Below are 20,388 nucleotides of genomic sequence, written 5' to 3' on the forward strand. Positions count from 1 at the left end.
GGGTTGTTGCGTGGAGCCAATGCAGTCCACAAATTCAGCATCGCCAATGCTGTAGGGCAGCGGAGACCATTAGGTTATTTATAATGGGCTCAGAGAGCACTCGATTTTACCCAGATACTGAGATATGGAGTCTAAAGACTTCAGTGAGTTTAAAGCATCTCAGTTCACAGGAGCCTATCGTATTCTGTGGCAGAGGTGCAAAGCAGGAGGGAGCAATGTGCAACCAAAACCTAATAACCCTGGAGCAGCCAGGCATTGATCAGGTGAGATTTGACCAGGGGATCATAACAGATGATCCATGACGCAGAAGGAAAAAAAACCCTGCCGAAGTCCCCACCAGTCTGACTTGGAGGAAAATTCCATTTCAGCCTCAAACCTGGAGCTTGGTTTGATGCCCAAGATATACCAGCCACCACCGAGCCACCCAATCTAGTGTCCCATACCCAAATGTGGCCTTTCTCCAAGGAAGGACAAGCAATCACAGACTATATCTGATATCCTGAAGGCCTGAGACATGACACTGGGTTAAAGTCATTGCCTTCACACAGACAGAATTTAAGAACATGATGAAAGCAATGGAGAACTTTCTGTTCTCCCCTTGGTCTATGAAGAAAGGGAGAATCATGGATCATCCCATTCAAGCAGTCCCTAATGCCATAGAAAAATACTCCATGTAGGTGCAAAACTTCAGCAGTAAAAAAGACAATGAACTTGAGTATGCATTTATCCAAACTTAATGTCACCAATGCTCAGTCACGTTTCAGTGGTATGGCACTGAGAGTCCCCAAACTGACTAGCTTACAACATTTCCAAGGTTTCTAATAGTCATTCTGGGGCTGCTAACACCAGAGCACAAACAGGACTATGTACTTAACCAGCCTTGGTTGCAGCCCTGTCAGGACTAAGCTGTTAGTAGCCCCCAAACCTCCCATCATTTTCAAGGCTTCTAGTACTCAATTTTGGTGCTATTAAAAGCCTTAATAAATATAGGAAGTCCGTGTCATTTTCATGGCTCTAGTAGTAGCTATCTGACAACTGCTCTCCCTTCCCTCTTTCTGGCCCAGTAAATGAAGCAGGACTATCATAGAATCATAGAAAATTAGGGTTGGAGGGGACCTCAGAAGGTCACCTAGTGATTCTAGTCCAACCTCCTGCCCAAAGCAGGACCACCCCCAGCTAGATCATCCCAGTCAGGGTTTTGTCCAGCCAGGTCTTACAAACCTCTAAGGATGGAGCTTCCACCACCTCTCTGGGTAATCTGTTCCAGTGCTTTACTACCCTGCTAGTGAGAAAGTTTTTTCTAATACTGAACCTAAACTTTCCCTGCTGCGACTTGAGACCACTGCTCCTTGTTTTGTCATCTGCTACCGCTGAGAACAGTCTAGCTCCATCCTCTTTAGAACCATAGGCACCGAGTACATGGGGGCCTGAGGATCCTGGCCCTTCTTGGGAAAAGGATAGGTTGACCACCCATCCCTAATTGGTCAAGACAGTCCCAAAAAGGGAACACCAAGTCCCAGTCCCAGGCTGCCTGACTCTAGGACAGCATTTGTCCCAGTTTCCTAGTACCATGCAGGGGTCTGGGTTTTCTGTTCATTGTGGACAAATGCAGGAAACAGCGGTTTCCCATTGCAGGCTGACAGAGTTCCAGCCTGCAAAGGGCTGCAGGGAGCTGGATGCAGGAGGTGCCACATGTTTGTGTATGTACACACACATGGACATGGCCAGGAATACAGCCCCAGGCAGCAATGGAGAACAATGCCCCCAGCTCCCTGCAGGTAAGTCAATGGGGGGCAAGGAGGGCCATGCATTCCCGGAGAGGGGCATACAGGGAGGCACAAGCCCCCCAGATTTGTGTGTGGGGTGGGGGTGGATGTGGGCTGCCCACTGTGGCCTTGGGGGTCCTCACCCTTCTGTCCTCCCTGAGAGCCCCACACAAGCCTTACCTCCATGGCAAGACACCCTCTGCCCGCCCAGCAGCAGCGGGGGCAGTAGCGTAGAGTTGTGTCAGTAGGCAGTCTGGGTCTGCCCCAACCCCCATGGCCTCTGTTTGGCTCTGCTCCAACCATGCCACCAAGGGTAGCATCATTTTAGACACCCCTCCAGCAAAAATAAAAGTCAGTGCCCATGTTTGGAACCCCCTTCAGGTAGCTGAAGGCTGCTATTAAATCCCCTCTCAATCTTCTCTTCTCTTCTCTAGACTAAATAAGCGCAGTTCCCCCAGCCTCTCCTCATAAATCATATTCCTCAGCCCCCTCACTATTGTCATTGCCCTCTGCTGGGCTCTCTCCAATTTGTCTACAGCCTTTCTGTAATGGGAGCCCCAGAACAGGACACAATATTCCAGATGTGCTGAGGGGAATAGTCACGTCCCTCGATTTGCTTGCAACACTCTTACTAATGCAGTCCAGTTTGTCGTTAGCCGTCTTGGCAACAAGGGCACGCTGTTGGTTCATATTGAGCTTATTGTCCACTTTAACCCTCAGGTCCTTTTCTGCAGTTAGTTACAAAGCAGGCAGTTGCAGTTATAATGGATGTGCTGGTAAGGGGAGAATAATTAAGTTACAGAGTAGACTGTGGGGCTGAAAAACGCCATGCACTTAAGCAGTTGGTGAACCTCACCAATATGCAAATAACTGGTGTTTGTTACTATGTAAGCAACAAATCCAAGCTGGCCTTGTGTTCAACAGTGAAAGAAATTATGCCTTTACCCAGAATGCAGGTCAGTGGAGGCCACCATCGCCTCATTTTAATGATTCAAAATGACTGTAAGTGCAGTATCACTCCTGGCAAGTTATTCCAATGGATAATTTCCCCCAACCATTGGACAACTGTAACTTCCTTCAAGGTTAAATTTACCTAATTTAAACTTCTAGCTGCTGGATTTTGTTATTCCACTATCAATAAGACTGAACCTCTCCTACCCCACAGTAACTCGATCAACCTTCTCTTCACTAAGCCAAAGAGGATAAAACCTGGCTTTTTTTCCAGACCCTCTTTTGAACTATCTCCAGTATTTCCACATTTTTCTCCAAATGTGGACACTGTAACTGAGCACAAGATATTGCTGTGTACAGAAACAAGATCACTTCTCTCAAGGCCCCCTTTTTCCATCCAAGGATTAAAATAACTTGTCCTCCTAATTCTCCCACCAACCTTTTGTAGTCTGCAAAATGTGCCAGTAAAGATTTTATAACATGAACCGAATCACTGATAAAGTTACTGAACAGTGCTAGCTGAAGAACTGACCCTTAGAAACAGTTTTGGTCATTGATGTCTTCCCATTAACAGCTACATGGTGAATAAAACAGTGGTTAACCCCTTTTATTTGTGCCCTGGCAGTTCCATAGGATGCAAGCATTCAACTATTTAGTTAAATTTAAAAAAATCAGCATAAAAGTATCCTTTTGTTGTTGTTTAGTTTTAATCTCATGTTTATTTCTCTTTGGGTTTTTTAGACTTTAAGTCCTCTCAGGTCATGTCTTCAAGCTTTTCACCAACTGCTAAGTTTCCTTTTCTGTTTTGCTATTGTTTTTCTCTTTTCTTGTAAAATTTCTACTCACTATCACCACTCCATTTATCAAATGTGTTCAAAACAAGCATAGGGTCACTGTCCCTATGGGAGTGGACCAGTAATGGAAGTTATCTGCAGATCCATAAAAAACAGACCTTTGAGGTTGAACAGAGAACACTATAGGCAAAGGAAACAAAAGGGAGGAGTTAAATAGTCCACAGAATCTATTTCTTAGTGGTCTGCTTTTCAGCCTCCTAAACGACGAAGTCTTAAAGTGTCACAGTACAGTTAATCTGATTCTTCAAATGTATAGAAGATCTAACAAGCAAACTATGGCTTTTCAGTGAAAGCCAATGAAGTGTATGTACTCAAGCTTACAGAGTTTCCCATTCCCCCTCCAGAGGCTGTATCTCCTGCTGAAGATATGCAGAGCCTTAACATCTGAGATTTTATAATGGATACCAAACAAAGAAGCATTTCTCATTTGGTCAAATACTTCCAGGAAGAAAGAACTAGATTCATAACTAAAGGACCACATTAGCACCTTACAGAACCCTATCTCTTTTTAAGGGGATTCCAATTTAAATGATACCGGCAGTCCTCAACTTACAACGTTTTGAGTTACAACGTTTTGCACTTACAAGGTTTATAAATCGACACCCTGTTTCAACTTTACAATGTCAGTTTCAACTTACAATGCTTGATCCAATGCAATGCCATGCCAGGGAACAAGTTTGCTGCGTCACTTCTCTCCCTGGAGAACATCTGTCCAAACTTCCCTGGACACTTTCCTTAAGAAAGCAGCCAAGACTCCTGAGAAGACTCCAGCCAAGAGCCCTTCAAAAAGTCCAGCAAAGTCACCTCAAAGAAGTCATTCCAAATCAATATGATTGGTATTTACAATATAAATATATTAATGTATCTATATTACTCATCTATAATTGATCAAGTACAAAATTCTGGGGTATTTTTGGTGAAAATAGGGTATCAGGCCTTGGTTCAGGAACCAGTCCCCCGTTTATAACATTGTTACTTACGAGAAAATTGGTTCTGAGTTACAACATTTCGACTTAAGTCGCAGTTTTCAGGAACCAATTGTGTCATAAGTCCAAGGACTGCCTGCAACAGAAAAAACATGAGCAAAATATCATAAAGTTACACTCTCAAGTTTCCATGGAACACAGTTGTTTCAAAATGCATTTAAATCCTTTAAAAGTCCTATCCTTAGTAAGCAATCCTGTTGTACAGGACCACCTTAACATATATCTGTATATTCTATTCCACCTTTATTGCAAATCCATCTCTGGTAAACAACCACTGTGCCTGGTCTCTTGAGTGATAGCTTATGACACATTTCACTGTACTCTAATCAACCACTCTAAAGCATTTTCTAATACATTTCTTCCTGATAGACTTCTGTTTAATGTCAAAATGATATGCTAGATCTCCCAAAAATGTGTTATAAACCCCAAAGGAATACAATAGCTGTTTCTAAACAGTAGTTCTTAAAGCTGCAAGGTGCTGAGTACTTCCCTTGAGGCACAGGCTGCTCTTACCTCCCCTCCTGAAAGAACTATTAATGCATTAAATAAATCAGCTGCAGAATCATGTCATAGACTTGTCTAACTTACCTTATACTGAAGTTAGAACAATTGTTTTAAGTAATGTTGTGGAAACTCAAAATTGAAATGTGCCTTTTATTTACATGTGTGCAGGTTGATGTTTTACTGAGTATATCAGCAAAACATCAACATGAACAGTCTATCGTCTTGCTTCAAAAGTAATACAACAACAAACAATTATGATACCTTGATCTTAAATACAGCACTTTTTATCAGCAGACCTCAAAAAGCTTTCCTAAGAAAGTTAATGTCATTATCCCCATTTTACAAATGAGGAAACTGAGTCATGGAGCAGGTGAGTGGCCTGAGGTTACTGAGTGGACTAGTAGTAGAGTGAGAACTGGACCTCAGGTTTCCCAGTTCCAGATCAGTTATCACATAGGTTTCAGTGCCTACTTATACTATGCTAGAAGCAATTTTTCTTTCATAGCATTTCATATAATAGATCTGTTTTCATACCTTGTACATACTGAGCTTGATTTATCCTCACAGATACTGAGGTTAGCCCCTGGAGAAGGCATTGAGGGTTTCTACCTTTCTATTAAAGGGCAGCTTTAATTTACAGCTGAGGCTCCACTGAAGCTGGCTGCTGCCACCCATGAAAAGCAGGCAGAACATAAGACTTCAAGATCTTTGAAAGCCGCATGCAGTAAATTGCTTGAGTCGATATTTCAGGCTGGGAAGGGCAAAGGGCTGAGTTGACCCTGTCCAGATTCAGATCTGGAGTTCCAGGTAGACTGTTCGAAAGCTCAATTACCCGTGCTGGCCAACGCTGTGCTTGAGTCAGGGCAAAGGAGGCCTTGTCATGTCTGCGTCTCCTCTGTTCTTGGTTAAGCTGGCCTGCCCTGAAGTCACAGCAAGTTGAGGGCTCCTTTAGCTTACATCCCGGCCCACAGGGCCTTTCTGGTAGCTGAAACTAAACTGGAGCATAAGACCCTGCAACCACCTCCCCTGCACAGTGGCATATGTGTGCATGCAGGCTGGGGAGAGCTCTTTGCACCAACCAGCCTTCTTGCTAGGAGCGATTCCTTTGTGACCAAGTCTGGACAGTGCCGTTGCGTGAAGGGGGGGTAATGGAATGGAAAATCAGACCCCGAGTGCATCCAACCTGATGCTTATTAGACCAGAAGCCCCCCTCCTCCTGCGTCAGATTAACCTTGTCGGGTCCAGCTAGGAGGTGAAGCCTGCGTGAGGAAGAAGCGTCTGCAGCCCCAGAACGATGCATGCGCCGGACACTCCCCCTGCCCCTGGAGCCACCACAGTGTGTGGGGAGATGTGGGCCTATCCCCAGCCTCTCGGGATGACTCTCCCCCCTGCCCCTGGAGCCCCCACAGTGGGTGGGAGATATGAGCCTATCCCCAGCCTCTTGGGCTGACTCTCCTCCCTGCCCCTGGAGCCCCCACAGTGGGTGGGGAGATATGAGCCTATCCCCAACCTCTTGGGATGACTCTCCCCCCTGCCCCTGGAGCCCCCACAGTGGGTGGGGAGATATGAGCCTATCCCCAGCCTCTTGGGATGACTCTCCCCCCTGCCCCTGGAGCCCCCACAGTGGGTGGGGAGATATGAGCCTATCCCCAGCCTCTTGGGCTGACGAGCTCAGCAGCCTGCAGGCGACAGGGCCACGGCCCAGTAGGCCTGAGGGGGGAGCTGGAGACAGCAGCCATGGGGGGTGGGGCGGGCCCGCAGAACAGCGCCGCGACGAGGGGCGGAGCCTCCGCTTGGAACGCCCATGTCAACCCTCTCGGAGTGACGCGGCAGGGGGACAATCCGAGCCTGCGCCCACTCGTCCAATAGCAACGCGAAGGAGGCGCGGCCCGGGGGAGCTAATGCGGGGGTTGTTGTTTTGAACGTGCAGCGCTCCCGGAAGTGGTTGTGGAGCCGGCGGCAGCTGGTGAGTGCGGCGCTAGTACTAGCCCCCGGCAAGCTGGGGGGGAGGGAGGTCGTACGGGGGGGGGCGGAAATTTGGAGAGGGGGTGGTACCCGCCCCCCCAGGCAGACAGCCCCAGAGAAGGGCGGCGCGGGGGGGCTTCCCTGCGAGGGGCGATGCGGGCTGAGGTGAGGAGGGAGGCGTGAGGGGGCCTCACACAACGCTGCGGGGGGAGAGAGAGCCACAGGGGGGTTCGTCGTGTGCCAAGGGGCAGGGGTTGCTGCAGGGCGCAAGTTGAAACCGAACATGGGGGCGTCACTTTTCGCACCGCGCCTTGCATGTGCCCACCTGGGGCTCGTGGCCCGCAGCAGCTGCCGGTTCAGCAGATCACCCAGGGATGGATACAAAACCTGACGCCTTATGGCCTCTGTGTTTCTCTTCAAGAGGGGCAGGCCACAGCGAGAAAAATAGAGGACATAAAGGCGATGTTCAAGAGAAAAATAGAGGACGTAAAGGCATCCAGTTTTGTATCAATAGAGGATAGAAAACAGCTGGACTGTACTCTGTGATGGCCACCCTAGATGTGAGGGACCTCACAAGATCATTGAGTCCAGCCCCCCTGCACTTGGGTGCGGCAGTGTGCTTGTGTAGGTTATTATAGGAAAAATAACCTTCTGTCTAAGGAAGTACAAATTGTGGCGGTATCTTGCTGTGTTGCCCTCTTGTAGGCATTTCAGCAGTTTGTTTTTTGATGTACTGTGGTGGGGGGGGGTTTGAAGTGACTGACGGCATGATAATACTTCTTGGTATGTTCTGCGTCATAACCCATATTTCTAAGACCATTCGTTATCCATTGACGGTCATATATTTCATAGACATTAGGGCTGGAAGGGACCTCGGAAGATCATCAAGTCCAGCCCCCTGGGGTCATAGGATCCCAGCAAGATAAACAGCCAAATGTTTCTTAAAGGAGTCCAGAGTAGGTGCTTGCACCACCTCTGGTGGCAGCCTGTTTCAGGCTTTGGGGGCTCGGACAGTAAAGAAGTTCTTCCTTATGACCGGACGGAAACGGTCTTGGAGGAATTTGTGACCGTTGGACCTTGTCATCCCTTGGGGCACTCTGGTGAACAGGTGTTCCCCCAGATCCTGGTGAGTATCCCTGAAAAACTTACAGGCAGCCACCAGGTCCCCTCTGGGCCTGTGCTTTTCCAAGCTGAAGAGTCCCATAACTCTCAGCCTCTCATCATAAGGCCTGCTTTCCTGCCCTCTGACCATGCACATGGCAGGTCGCCTCTGGACTCTCTCAAGCTTCTCCACATCCTTTTAAAATTGTGGAGCCCAGAACTGGATGCGGTACTCCAGTTGCAGCCTCACCAAGGCTGAGTACAGCGGGAGGATGACATCCTGGGATTTGCTAGAGAAGCGTCTATGGATGCAAGCCAGGGTTTTGCTTGCTCTGCCAGCTGCAACATCACATTGGTGGCTTATATTCAACTTGTGGTCAATCATGACCCCGACATCCCTTTCGGCCATGGTGCTAGCAAGTGTAGCACTGCTGAGCCTATAAGCATTCTGTGGGTTTTTCTTCCCAAGGTGGAGTACCTTGCACTTTTGGGTGTTGAAGGCCATCAGGTTACAGTTCTTAAAAGTTAATTTCCTTAAGAGGCATCAACGTTTCTTCACTGAGGTTCACAAGGATCTTTTGGGCCGGTAGTTCATCTTCTAACAACAGTTCCTGAGCGTCCCTTAACTTGTATGCTAGTAACATTTTTATATCAAATGGTGACTCCATATCTACAGATATCCAGCCATACAGAGTCTCATTACAGCTTTGTGTCTACTACAGTTGCAAGCCATATCTCACTATTATACATGAAGGAAGTTAAGGAATAAATATGTTTCTTTTCAGTTTATCTGGTGTATTTGGCAGCACTTTGTTTAGTTAGTGTCTCTCTCACAAACGATGCACGCCCTTTCCCAGGCTCTGGAAGAGGATGTTTACCAGCAACAGCAGCAGCATTGTTGAAGCTAAAGAGAGTGATTTCATGTTCTGCATGGAGAAGAGGAAGTTACGCATGTTTAGTTGCCTTTTAGAGGACAAGAACAAAGGATGCTGGTGTATACTAACAGAAGACCAGGAGAACAAATATGATTTAACTTTTTAAAATGAATATGCAGTATACACAGTAATAGAAAATTAGTCTACAAGAGACTTCAGCTCATCTGGTGTAAGCCCCCTCTCAGTGAGAATCATTCCAGCCCAGATAAATATTTGTCCAAGGTGTAATTAAGTAGTTTAATAATGTATGATGGTCTATCATAAAATCCTGATGAAAAAATAATTGAAGTTGAGTGTTTCTTTAACTCCAGTGATTAGACTAATTTCTTTAATGATCACAAGGTATGTCCCTACTAATACGAACAAAATCACATTTGAGTTATAAATGTGAGCAAGGCTATTTCAGCAAATAAGAACCTCAGTATGCATTAGCGTACAGTGAAAGCAGTAATGAATGTAACTGCAAGCTTCACATTAGGTCTGGCTATGCAATTTTAGTGACATTTGCAAAATGTAACTTTGGAAATTCAGTTGCAATATTATTGCTCTTAGCTGGGAAATCTAGCATAACTGCAAGATTTGTTCTGTGAGGACTAATCTTAAATAGGTGACAGGCTTCTTCTTCAGATGTTATGAAAGGTGTTTCTTGTGAAAGTTTATGCTTTTCTGAACCAGTTAGTCTGTCAGGGTGCTTATACATGTGCAGCAAAGCTGCTCTGATGCACTGTAACTACAGTGTGGTGGAGAAGACTCAATTTAATCCAGTCTGCTGGAGCATGATAATTACCGTACTCCAGCATCATGCGTCCCCCATGCTGAAAAATGGTGGCGGGTGGTGCCATTTTTCAGCATGGGGACTCTGATGCATGTGATTGATACTGGAGGCGCTTCCACTCTAAAGCGACTCCTCCCCTGGTTGTATAAAGATCCTTAGGTACCATCCTGCCCTCCCTTCTGCTTGACCTCAGGCTAACATGAGTAATCACCTTTCTGTCTAAGATTTGTTTTGGTACATATGTGGTCAGAAAGAACATCTGTTTTTTGCTATATGAATTATATTCCATTTGTAGCTTTGAGAATGATGTGATAAAAGAGGTCCCCAGAAAATAGATCTGTAAGATCTAATGCTTTCAGAAAGTTCAGATTAAATGGAAAATCTGGAGGGGAAAATGATTACAGTATACTTAAACTGTCATGAGCTAGTAGGGGGAAAGAGTCTTCAATAACTAGAGTGCTGCCTTTTTGAGACCAAACCTTTCATCCAGCATTGCAGCTCTACATAAAAAGCAGTATTTGAGGAGAGTAATGGTTCGGAGTTTTTTTTATAATTAATGGTGAAATGTAGCCATTTTACTTTCCACCGATCATTATTTTGAACAGTCATATTTAAAAGTCTCTAGCAATGCCAGCTTCAAATAATCAGGATTCAAGTACCCCAGAATGCCATGTTTTTATGCTAATAACAAGTTTTCTCTCTAATTTGTGTTTTGTCTTTTGAGCCATTAGGATGCATTTGAATCATGTTACCAAGTTTCTTTACATCCATAAGGGGAAGAAATCTTTCTAAATGAGAAATTCAGTTCTCCCATTCCCATGTAAGATGCCAATTTCTTTGGTATTTAAGGATTTCTTGGGTAACTAAGAAAGTTATTTAATATTATGAGACTAAGAGTTGGCAACACTGGCCACCTCGTTACATGTTTTTAGTACTATTTTTGCTATTTAAGCTGGTGGCTGATATGAGGTATGCATAAAGATAATGGTTACTAATGCACTTAAGCTGTCAATGAAAAAAAATAACCATTGTGAAATTCAATGTGTTTTTGAGTGTTTATCATAATTTATAATCTTAGCTTAGTAGTTGCAGATTTGAAATTCAGTTGTCTTTCTGTCAATTGAGCCTAAAAACATTTTGCTTTTAAAACTAGGTCTATTTATAGGAAGATGGCTGCAATGTATAATAAGATATGTTGTATATACAAGTCGCTAATTCAATAATGCAAAGAATCCTTTCTCTAGAAGAGCAAAAAGTCAACATATTAAGAAACTTTTGGGGAAAATACAAGTCTTACCAAGTGACAATCTACTACCAACCTCTATCTATACACCTTTGAAGGGCACAAGCTGGTTACGGTAAAACTGATTTTTCAGACAACTGGTAATTTTTATAGGAGTTTCAAGGGTAAAGGATATCAAGGGGTGGGGGGCAGAACCTACAAAAGCACATGGGTATAGGAATCACAATACAGCTATTAGATCATTGCTTTCAGTTACATTTAGTAGCTTTAGAAAAATCCAATTATGTTATGGTTATTTTGTCCACAAAATAATAAAATCTTGTTAATATGACAGTCGCAATCACTATACTGCTGTGGTGTGAAAACATTTTCCTATAGGGCTGTGTGAAACAGCACTATTCTGTTCCGACTTCAGTTTCGAGGTCTGGACAGAACAGTGTTTTGTACCAAATTTCATTTCAAGTCAAAACAGCCTCACTGCGAAACACCCCACCATCGAGCTGAGGAAAGGAACTCAGCCCAGCTGGGCTGAGTTCCCAACCCCAGCCCCACGATCAGGCTAGGGGAACTCAGCCCAGCTGGGTTGTCTTTCCATCCCTTGTGTTATGGTCGAAACGTTTCAACTAGCCTTGTTTTGTTTTGAGGCTATTTCAATGCCCTTTGTTTCGCTTCAATTTTGCTGTTTTGACCTTGAAATGAGTCGAAACAGTGTCAAACTGAAACAGCCAGCGAAATTTCACACAGCCCTATTTTCTAGTACTCTTTACCAGGCCATTGCAGAGCAGAAATGCTATTGTTGCAGGTCTGCTGTGTTATACTGGAAGCTACGTAAGGGATAAAGACGCATTGTCCTTGTTGTTACCAAGGACAATAAAATAACTGTGTGTGTGGCCTGAACCTAGTGAGGGAGGGTGGCTTAAGGGGTCTGTCTGGGCTAAGAATCTCAGAGAGTTCATAGTCTATGCATGTTTTATGAACATCTTGAACTGCGTGTCCAAAAGATACTACTGATGCAAAGGGCTTCAGAGAGCACACCCTTGACGTTTGGAATAAAGTATTTCAAATCACATCTTGACTTCTGGAATAAAGCATAATTTGTGCACTTCAAGGATCTCAGATTTCTTCAGAAATTCTAGGTCTTTATCAGAGGTGTTTCTTGTTTACAGAAAGAGAATGTGCAGTTCAGAACAATTAAAGGCTGTATCTAGTTATCAAGCTTGGTTATACATTCCTGGCTCCTTGTTCTAATCACTAAATAGATCCTTCAGGTAACATTTTATACTCCCCTACATTCATTGCATTTCCTTGGATAGATTTATTTTGCTGGTGATCTGGGTTATGGAAGTGAAGTTGGCTGGGATGTGTGACCGAATTTGCTTGAGTGTGTGTTCAGGTTTTTCCAGTACTGTAATAGTCATAGTTTCTCTTCCTCTAACATTTAGATTCCCCTGAGATTTATCCCCCACTAACTGTTGTTAAAAAGAGGGTTCTTCAGCTGATTCCTGTTGTTCAGGAAAGAAGAAAACAAGTGAGTTATGCAAGTTGAAAATTACACAATCCTTGGCAAAGGAGAAATGTTTCTTCAGAAATACAAGGATAAGGGAAGATGATTTGCAATGCTCCATAGAAATGAAGGGAGAAAAGTGCTTTTGCTCAATAATTGGCTGCCAGTTTAAATGCCTTGCCTATAGCTTGGAGGGGGGGGTTGTCTCTACCTGCTGGGGTTTGTGCAGTGGACTAGCCCAAGTAGGTTTGATTTACCACAGAGGGATGGATTTATAGACTGCCAATATCAGTGTAAAGCTCTTACCTCATCAAACTATTGACTTACACACAACCTTATTCCCCAGAGTGCTTTCAGGGTATTTCAGCATTCACTTGGGTCAGTCTCCTTGTTTTTCAGCGGAGGGCTGAATTCCTTTGAACAGGTAAAACTGCCAAAAGATCAGCATTTACAGCTGATCCACTATTGAACAATACTTATCAGAGGCTGCTGATGTGACTTTTTTTCATCCCCACTCTGTGGTTGAATTATGTAAGTGAGCAACTTCCAGGATAAACACCACTGCTCAAAATAACTCCTTTAGAACAAACTTCTGATTTTCTTGCAAATGGAGCACCAACTAACTCAGCTCTCTATCTTTGTTCCAATTAAAAATGTAGTTGCAATTGCTTAACAGTTTTATGTCACAAAATGATTTGAGGTGTGCCTAAGTAAGCTACGAACACTTCCAATTTTTGAGGGAATTCCAGATCAGGATCCAGACTTGGATGCTTAAGCATCTTGTATTTAAAAGGATAAATTGTTTCTCTGTCATGTTGTATGCAAGTGACCTTGTTCATGGGATAACTAACTCACTGACTAGAGGGGCTGAGGAGCACTTTTTCCATAAAATAAACGCTGTTATGCAGAGTAAAACCAAAGAACAGTTTCTCTTCTGTCTGCTATATAAGGGTGTAACAGAAAAAGACGACTCTTAATTGCTGTTGTTTAAATGGAGTATATAGAGAATCCTTTTTAATTTCTGATGATGTAAGAGACTGTCTCAGAAATGTCCAAATAACATTTGGGGGGCAGGGGCAAGCACTAAGTTTCCACTTCAAACACTTAATTCCGTTATTGTATGAGTTGTTGGACTGATCAATAAACTGCTCTAGAGTTTAACTTTTATGGCAGGCTAATGCTACTAATTCTGGATTCTGTGGGTATTTTAATAAGGCCAGTTATTATAAAAGGGGTTGAAGGAGGGGTCATAGGTGCAATCTGAAGTGGCAGAGGGTGGACCAGAGTCTAAAAGAATTTGTATATTGGGGCTGTCCAGCTGGTGGCTTTGGTTCAAGTTGTAGCCCTGTAATCAGTTGCTGCTCTTCCTGTTCCTGCAATAGCAGCTGAAGGCTCTGGGCTTCCCCTCCCTCCTCAGGCTGCCACTTCTTGCCCCTGCCCAAAGGACTAGGGCAGGTGGCAAGTCTGGGATTGCACAGACAGTGCAGGGGGTGGATGCCTGCATGGTTGCATAGTGCAGCAGTGGCAGATGGGAAGATGTCCTTGCCAGCATGCAGTACAGCAGTGGGGATATCCACGCAGTGTATGGCCCAGGGGTCCAAGGCATACCCTGGTGTGGCCTGTGCTGTATGTGGCCCAGAGAGTTCATGGTCCCCGGCCACTTGGCAATCAGACAGGCACATTGTATGCAGTATTTGACACCTTTTGAAAATGCTGGAAAGAAAAATCTGGCTTTCTCCTCTCACAGCAACATTTCCCTTTATATAACCTGAATATCCTAAAAAGAAAACCTCATTCTGTCTAGTGAGTTTCAGACCTATTTGCACATTAATTGGCAAACTGTGTTATTTACAGCAATTAATTGGTGTCTAACTATTTGACATGTTACCTAAACATTACCTAAAAATATGTCGCATTCTCCAGTGGTTAGAATAAAATTAAAGAGCCTCCTTAATCATATTCCTTTAATCTCAGCTGTGCTATCTGCTCATCTGTGCTGGAATGCCTACTGCTGCTATCACCAGCACGGTAGTACTTGGAAACTGAGAAAAAAGAATGCAGGCAGCCAGCGTTTGCCTGAATCCTACCCTATCCCACCACTTCCGTCCTCCATTATGCCATTTGCTCTGTGCATCTTTTATTCTACTTGGAGAGCAATGTGAAGGCTTCGCTCAAGGCTGGATTGTGCAACTCAACTGAATATTTGAATAACCAAAAGTAGCAAATCTAAAAGTCTTTTAAAAGGGTTACTCTTCTGAAATAAAACAATGTTTTGGTTTCATTTGCAAACTATATAAGCTGCAGCTTTTACCTGCATGATGGGTGCTTGTAGCCTAATGTGGTAATAGCATATTTTGCTTTAATGCACTTGATTTAAAGTAGCAATGCTTTAAAATGTTATACCTCAACAACTGTACTTGGAGGGGGTGGGGGAGATGAGACAAGTCCTCTGTTTAACCAAATTTTAAGGTGAGTACTTCCTTCCTCATAGAAATATGAAAAGAAGATGGTACAAGTGAAAAAGTTCATTTAAATCTTGCCTTGTTCTATTATTAGGAGGAGGCAGGGGGGAACAGCTTAAAAAACGTTCATCCAAGGGATATGTAGAATAGGGATGAAAGCTGAGAATACTGCCAGAAGAGGTCGAAGAACTGATTTGCCAAAGTTGATCTTTTTTTCATCATTCCACTTCTTTAGGAAGGTGCTAAAGCCATTAAGATGACCAAGGGTGAGTAACATTTTAGGGGGGTTGGGGGGTCTGCATATATATATATGCACATACACACAGAGGTAAGTTTGCACTAAAATTTCTGTGCCCAAAATGAATTTGAATGTTTAGTGTGCCTAGCTGAATGCAGCACTCTCAGATATCCTTTCAGAGGCTCTAGAAGTGGTTTTCATTTTTTTCTGGTCTGTAAGGGTGGTACCATCATATGTCTGTGTGGCTTCAAACACTGTTATTTATTTATTTATTTTTTAATACACCAGCTCAGATCTTGCTTGCCCAATTCATCTCTGTGCAAACCACTGGGCTTGAGCCAACTGCCATTGAAACTGCTGTCAGATAGCGATTAATGTGATGGCACAAAAGGAATAAGTGCTACATGAGAGGAATATAAAGGGGAATTAGTGAAATGTTTCATAAACATAACACAGCTGTGTGAAGGGCTTCTCTGGTCTAAAATTAAATATTCTTTGATTTTTAGACTTGTGAATCGCAGCACATTTTTGCAGTTAAGCTTCAACTGCAGTCTCATTCTACCAAGAATGACACAGAAAGAAAAGATATGCAATTGAGTTCTTAAGCCATCTGAGTAGCGTGGTGGCCAGTTTCTCTAACGAATTCAAATGAACCAGTAAAATGGTTTTCAACTGTGGGATGTTTGTTATTCCCACAGCACATAAAACTATCAGAATCCAGTGACTGATGATTTTTAGGTGTCTTTTAGTGAAGAATAAAGAACAGTTCTGGATCATTTGAGAGTATCTGGCAGATGTTATTTATGATACTTGGTTTACAGTCACAGAAAATGTGGTCAGTGGCTTTGCACTTTAAAATACGTCTGAGTGTTCCTTGGAGTAAAAATATTTTGCACCAAGTTCCTGAGTCAATTGTTTCTAATCAACCAAATAATGCTGTAACCTGATGAAAAATGAGTATTCCCATATATTGTACACTTACCTTTTGAGTGTCCCTGTACATACACTCTGCACCCGCAGATAACCCATACGACATTTTAACAGATCGTTATAATTAACAGAGTGGCAAACTACTGTCAGGCTGAGGACAGTAGCACAGACTAATGATTTGCCCAGGAGTACCAGTTACAGTAGTGTCATTTACAGAATCAGCTGTTCATTTTGAAGCAAAATGCCTAATTACAAGGTGTTTGTGCGTTGGTTGGGCATGAGTTAGATGGCAAAATGAAAATCTATTACATTAGGAGAGTGTTTTTTCCATCAGATTAGTCTTGGTGACTGAAATGGTGTTCATGAAGATAGTAAAATTAGTCCCTCCCCTTCCCCAATACTCTACTGAAAAGCCTGAAAGATCTCTCATCTTCTTAATGTGCCTCTTCCCTACTCATTCATACTTAAAGCAATAAGTGTGGCGATTGGTAGTACAAGAGAAGTGCTCTGGCTCTGGCTCTGTCTGAAGATTGCAAGTTACTCTTTTTTTGGGTCAGTCTTTTTCTACCAACCCCTTCCCTGTCTCTTGCAGGATGAATTTGCTCCTCCACCCCTTGCTTCTTTAAATGTCATGTTTTCTTTCATTTTTGGGTGGAGATAGGAAGTAGGCTTCTGCTACTGGCAGTATGTTTGCTGCGGAGTAAACTTAAAAGTGTCCTTCTATTCTACACCCACAGTTGGAAATAAAATTGGAGATATGCAGCTAATGTGGGAATGGGAGCCATGAGTCACTGTTTTCTAATGTCAGCTCTGTTATTGGATTGCTATGTCTGTGGTCTCAATAATTTTTCATGTGGCTCTTGCCTTGTTGAGTACTCAGGCTGAGCTGCCTAACTAACCCCTGCCCCAGCCCTGGCACAATCTGTGGGCAAGGCAAGAGCCCCCAAGGGGACACTTGCCTGCCTGTACACTAATGCCAGGAGCCTGGGCAACAAGCAGGAGGAGCTCATCCTCCTGCTCAGTGCAAAGAATTATGACGTCATTGGGATAATGGAGACCTGGTGGGACTCCACCCATGACTGGACCACGGGTATAGAGGACTATAGCCTGTACAGGAGGGATCATGCTGACAAAAGGGACGGTGGTGTAGCTCTCTATGTGAAGGAAAGCTACATGTCCCTGCAAGCTGATGTTGGCAACCAGCATGGACAGCTAGAGACCCTCTGGGTAAAAATTCATGGGGAATACGGCACAGGGGACACAATGGTGGGAGTCTACTACAGACCTCCCACTCAAAGTCCTGAGCTTGACCAGGAGTTCGCCTGGGAACTGACTGAGGCCGCTTGCTCCAGGACCTTGGTTGTCATGGATGACTTCAATTACCCGGACATCTCGTGGGAAGATCACTCAGCAAAATCCGAGCGGTCGCAAAGCTTTCTCTCGTGTGTGGATGACCTCTACCTGACTCAAGAAGTCTATGGGCCAACGAGAGGCAAAGCGCTGCTTGACCTGGTACTGGCTACAGGGGATGACCTAATCAGCGACCTAGTGATCGATGGGAAGCTGGGTGACAGCGACCACGAGCTGATCACCTTCACCATCCGCCGTAAAGCTGGCAAGTCAGTCAGCAACACAGAAGTCCTTGACTTCAGAAAAGCCAACTTTGACAAGCTCAAGAGGCTAGTCGGTCAGGCCCTCAGGGACCATGACCACAGGGAGTTGGGAGTTCAAGAAGAGTGGTTGCTTCTCAAGGAAGCGATCCTCAATGCACAAGCTAAATCTGTTCCAACACGGAGGAAAGGCAGCAAGAAGGTACAGCAGCCCTCCTGGCTCTCCAGGGACCTAGGGGACCTCCTGCGGCTAAAAAGGAAAGCCTACAAAGGATGGAGGACAGGATTCACCTCCAAGGAGAATTATTCTGCGCTGGTCTGGTCCTGCAGAGAGCAAACCAGGAAAGCCAAGTCTGCAACTGAACTCCAACTAGCTTCAAGCATCAAGGACAACAAAAAGTCCTTTTTCAGATATGTGGGGAGCCGGAGGAAAAGCAAGGGCAACGTTGGACCCCTGCTAAACCAGATGGGGCAACTGGCAACTGACGCCCAGGAAAAAGCCAACCTATTAAATAGGTACTTTGCATCAGTCTTTCATCAGTCCCATGGGATGCCCATGCCTGCTATGGGACAGGGAGATCCAGGTGATGGGGATCCCCTACCCTCCATAAATGCTGACCTCGTGAAGGAACATCTTGAGAAGCTGGATACCTTCAAGTCAGCCGGCCCTGACAATCTGCACCCCCGGGTACTCAAGGAGCTGGCGAGCGTCATAGCCCAGCCCCTGGCACGGATCTTTGAAAACTCCAGGAGCTCTGGTGTAGTGCCTGAAGACTGGAAGAAGGCCAATGTGGTGCCGATCTTCAAGAAAGGGAGGAGAGTGGATCCGGCTAACTATGGGCCCATTAGCCTGACTTCTATCCTGGGGAAGATCTTAGAAAAATTTATTAAGGAGGCCATCCTTGATGGACTGGCCCAGGCTAACATCCTAAGGGATAGCCAGCACGGGTTTGTTGCGGGTAGGTCTTGTTTGACCAATCTCATTTCCTTCTATGACCAGGTGACCTATCACCTGGACGAGGGAGAAGAGATTGATGTCATATATCTTGACTTCAAAAAAGCTTTTGATCTGGTATCCCATGATCACCTCTTGGCCAAACTGGCCAGTTGCGGCCTTTGCTCCACCACGATCCGCTGGCTGGATCACTGGCTCTGTGGTCGGACCCAGAGAGTTGTAATCGATGGCAGTCACTCATCTTGGTGCCCTGTGACCAGTGGGGTCCCTCAAGGCTCTGTCCTGGGACCCATACTGTTCAACATCTTCATTAACGATGTGGACATTGGAGTCAGGAGTGGACTGGCCAAGTTCGCCGATGACACCAAACTTTGGGGCAAAGCATCCACGCCAGAAGATAGGCAGGTGATCCAGGCTGACCTGGACAAGCTCAGCAAATGGGCAGAGGAGAACCTGATGGTGTTTAACACCAAAAAATGCAAGGTTCTCCACCTTGGGAGGAGAAACCTGCAGCATCCTTATAGGCTCAGCAGTGCTACGTTAGCTAGCACTACAGAAGAAAGAGACTTGGGGGTCATCATTGACCACAAGATGAACACGAGCCTGCAATGCGATGCTGCGGCTAATGAAGCGACCAAAACACTGGCTTGCATCCGTAGATGCTTCTCGAGCAAATTCCGGGACGTCATTCTCCCCTTGTACTCGGCCTTGGTGAGGCCGCAGCTGGAGTACTGCATCCAGTTTTGGGCTCCACAATTCAAAAAAGATGTGGAGAAGCTTGAGAGAGTCCAGAGGAGAGCCACGCGCATGATCAGAGGTCAAGAAAACAGATCTTACGATGACAGACTGAGAGCCATGGGACTCTTTAGCCTGGAAAAGTGTAGGCTCAGGGGTGATCTGATGGCCACCTATAAGTTTCTCAGGGGTGACCACCAGGATCTGGGGGAACGTTTGTTCACCAGAGCGCCCCAAGGGATGACGAGGTCGAACGGTCACAAACTCCTGCAAGACTGTTTCAGGCTGGACATAAGGAAGAATTTCTTTACTGTCCGAGCCCCCAAGGTCTGGAACAGTCTGCCAGTGGAGGTGGTTCAAGCACCTACATTGAACACCTTCAAGAGTAAATTGGATGCTTATCTTGCTGGGATCCTATGACCCCAGCTGACTTCCTGCCCTTTGGGCAGGGGGCTGGACTCGATGATCTCCCAAGGTCCCTTCCAGCCCTGATGTCTATGAAATCTATGAAACTTCTGATCCTTTATACAGGGAGCCTTATCCTACTCAGCAAATCTGCTCCTTACACTTATGCAGTAGATGAGAACACATAACACAAATGGAGTTACTTTTGTTAAGACTTGATTTTGAACAGGTATGGGATAACTACTGAAATATTACAGAGCCAAAAGAATGCAGGCTGAGCAGCTGAAAGTGAACTAAGACTCCTATCTAACTTTTTGGACAGAGCGAGCATTTGAAGAATCAACACTTCGGCAGTTAATGTTTCATAGTTTGTAGGGTCGGAAGGGACCCGAGCAGATCATCGAGTCTGACCCCCTGCCATGGCAGGAAAGAGTACTGGGGTCAAACAACCCCAGCAAGGTGTACATCG

General features: G+C 44.8%; 1 protein-coding gene across 3 annotated transcripts in view; it reads left to right on the forward strand.

The window, feature by feature from the left end:
• The first annotated feature begins 6,896 nt into the window (after positions 1-6,896).
• TANGO2 (transport and golgi organization 2 homolog) overlaps positions 6,897-20,388 on the forward strand; it is an 82,492-nt gene continuing 69,000 nt past the window's right edge. The window contains exon 1 of one of the 3 annotated variants that reach the window (XM_090062979.1): positions 6,897-7,027. The gene's annotated coding sequence lies outside the window, so the exon portion shown is untranslated. The remainder of the gene's footprint in view (positions 7,028-20,388) is intronic. The other 2 variants (XM_090062980.1, XM_090062981.1) reach the window with 2 other exon arrangements.

This window comes from Crocodylus siamensis, chromosome 9 (genome assembly GCF_052110815.1).
Source record: "Crocodylus siamensis isolate JL-2025a chromosome 9, ASM5211081v1, whole genome shotgun sequence".
NCBI lineage: Eukaryota > Metazoa > Chordata > Crocodylia > Crocodylidae > Crocodylus > Crocodylus siamensis.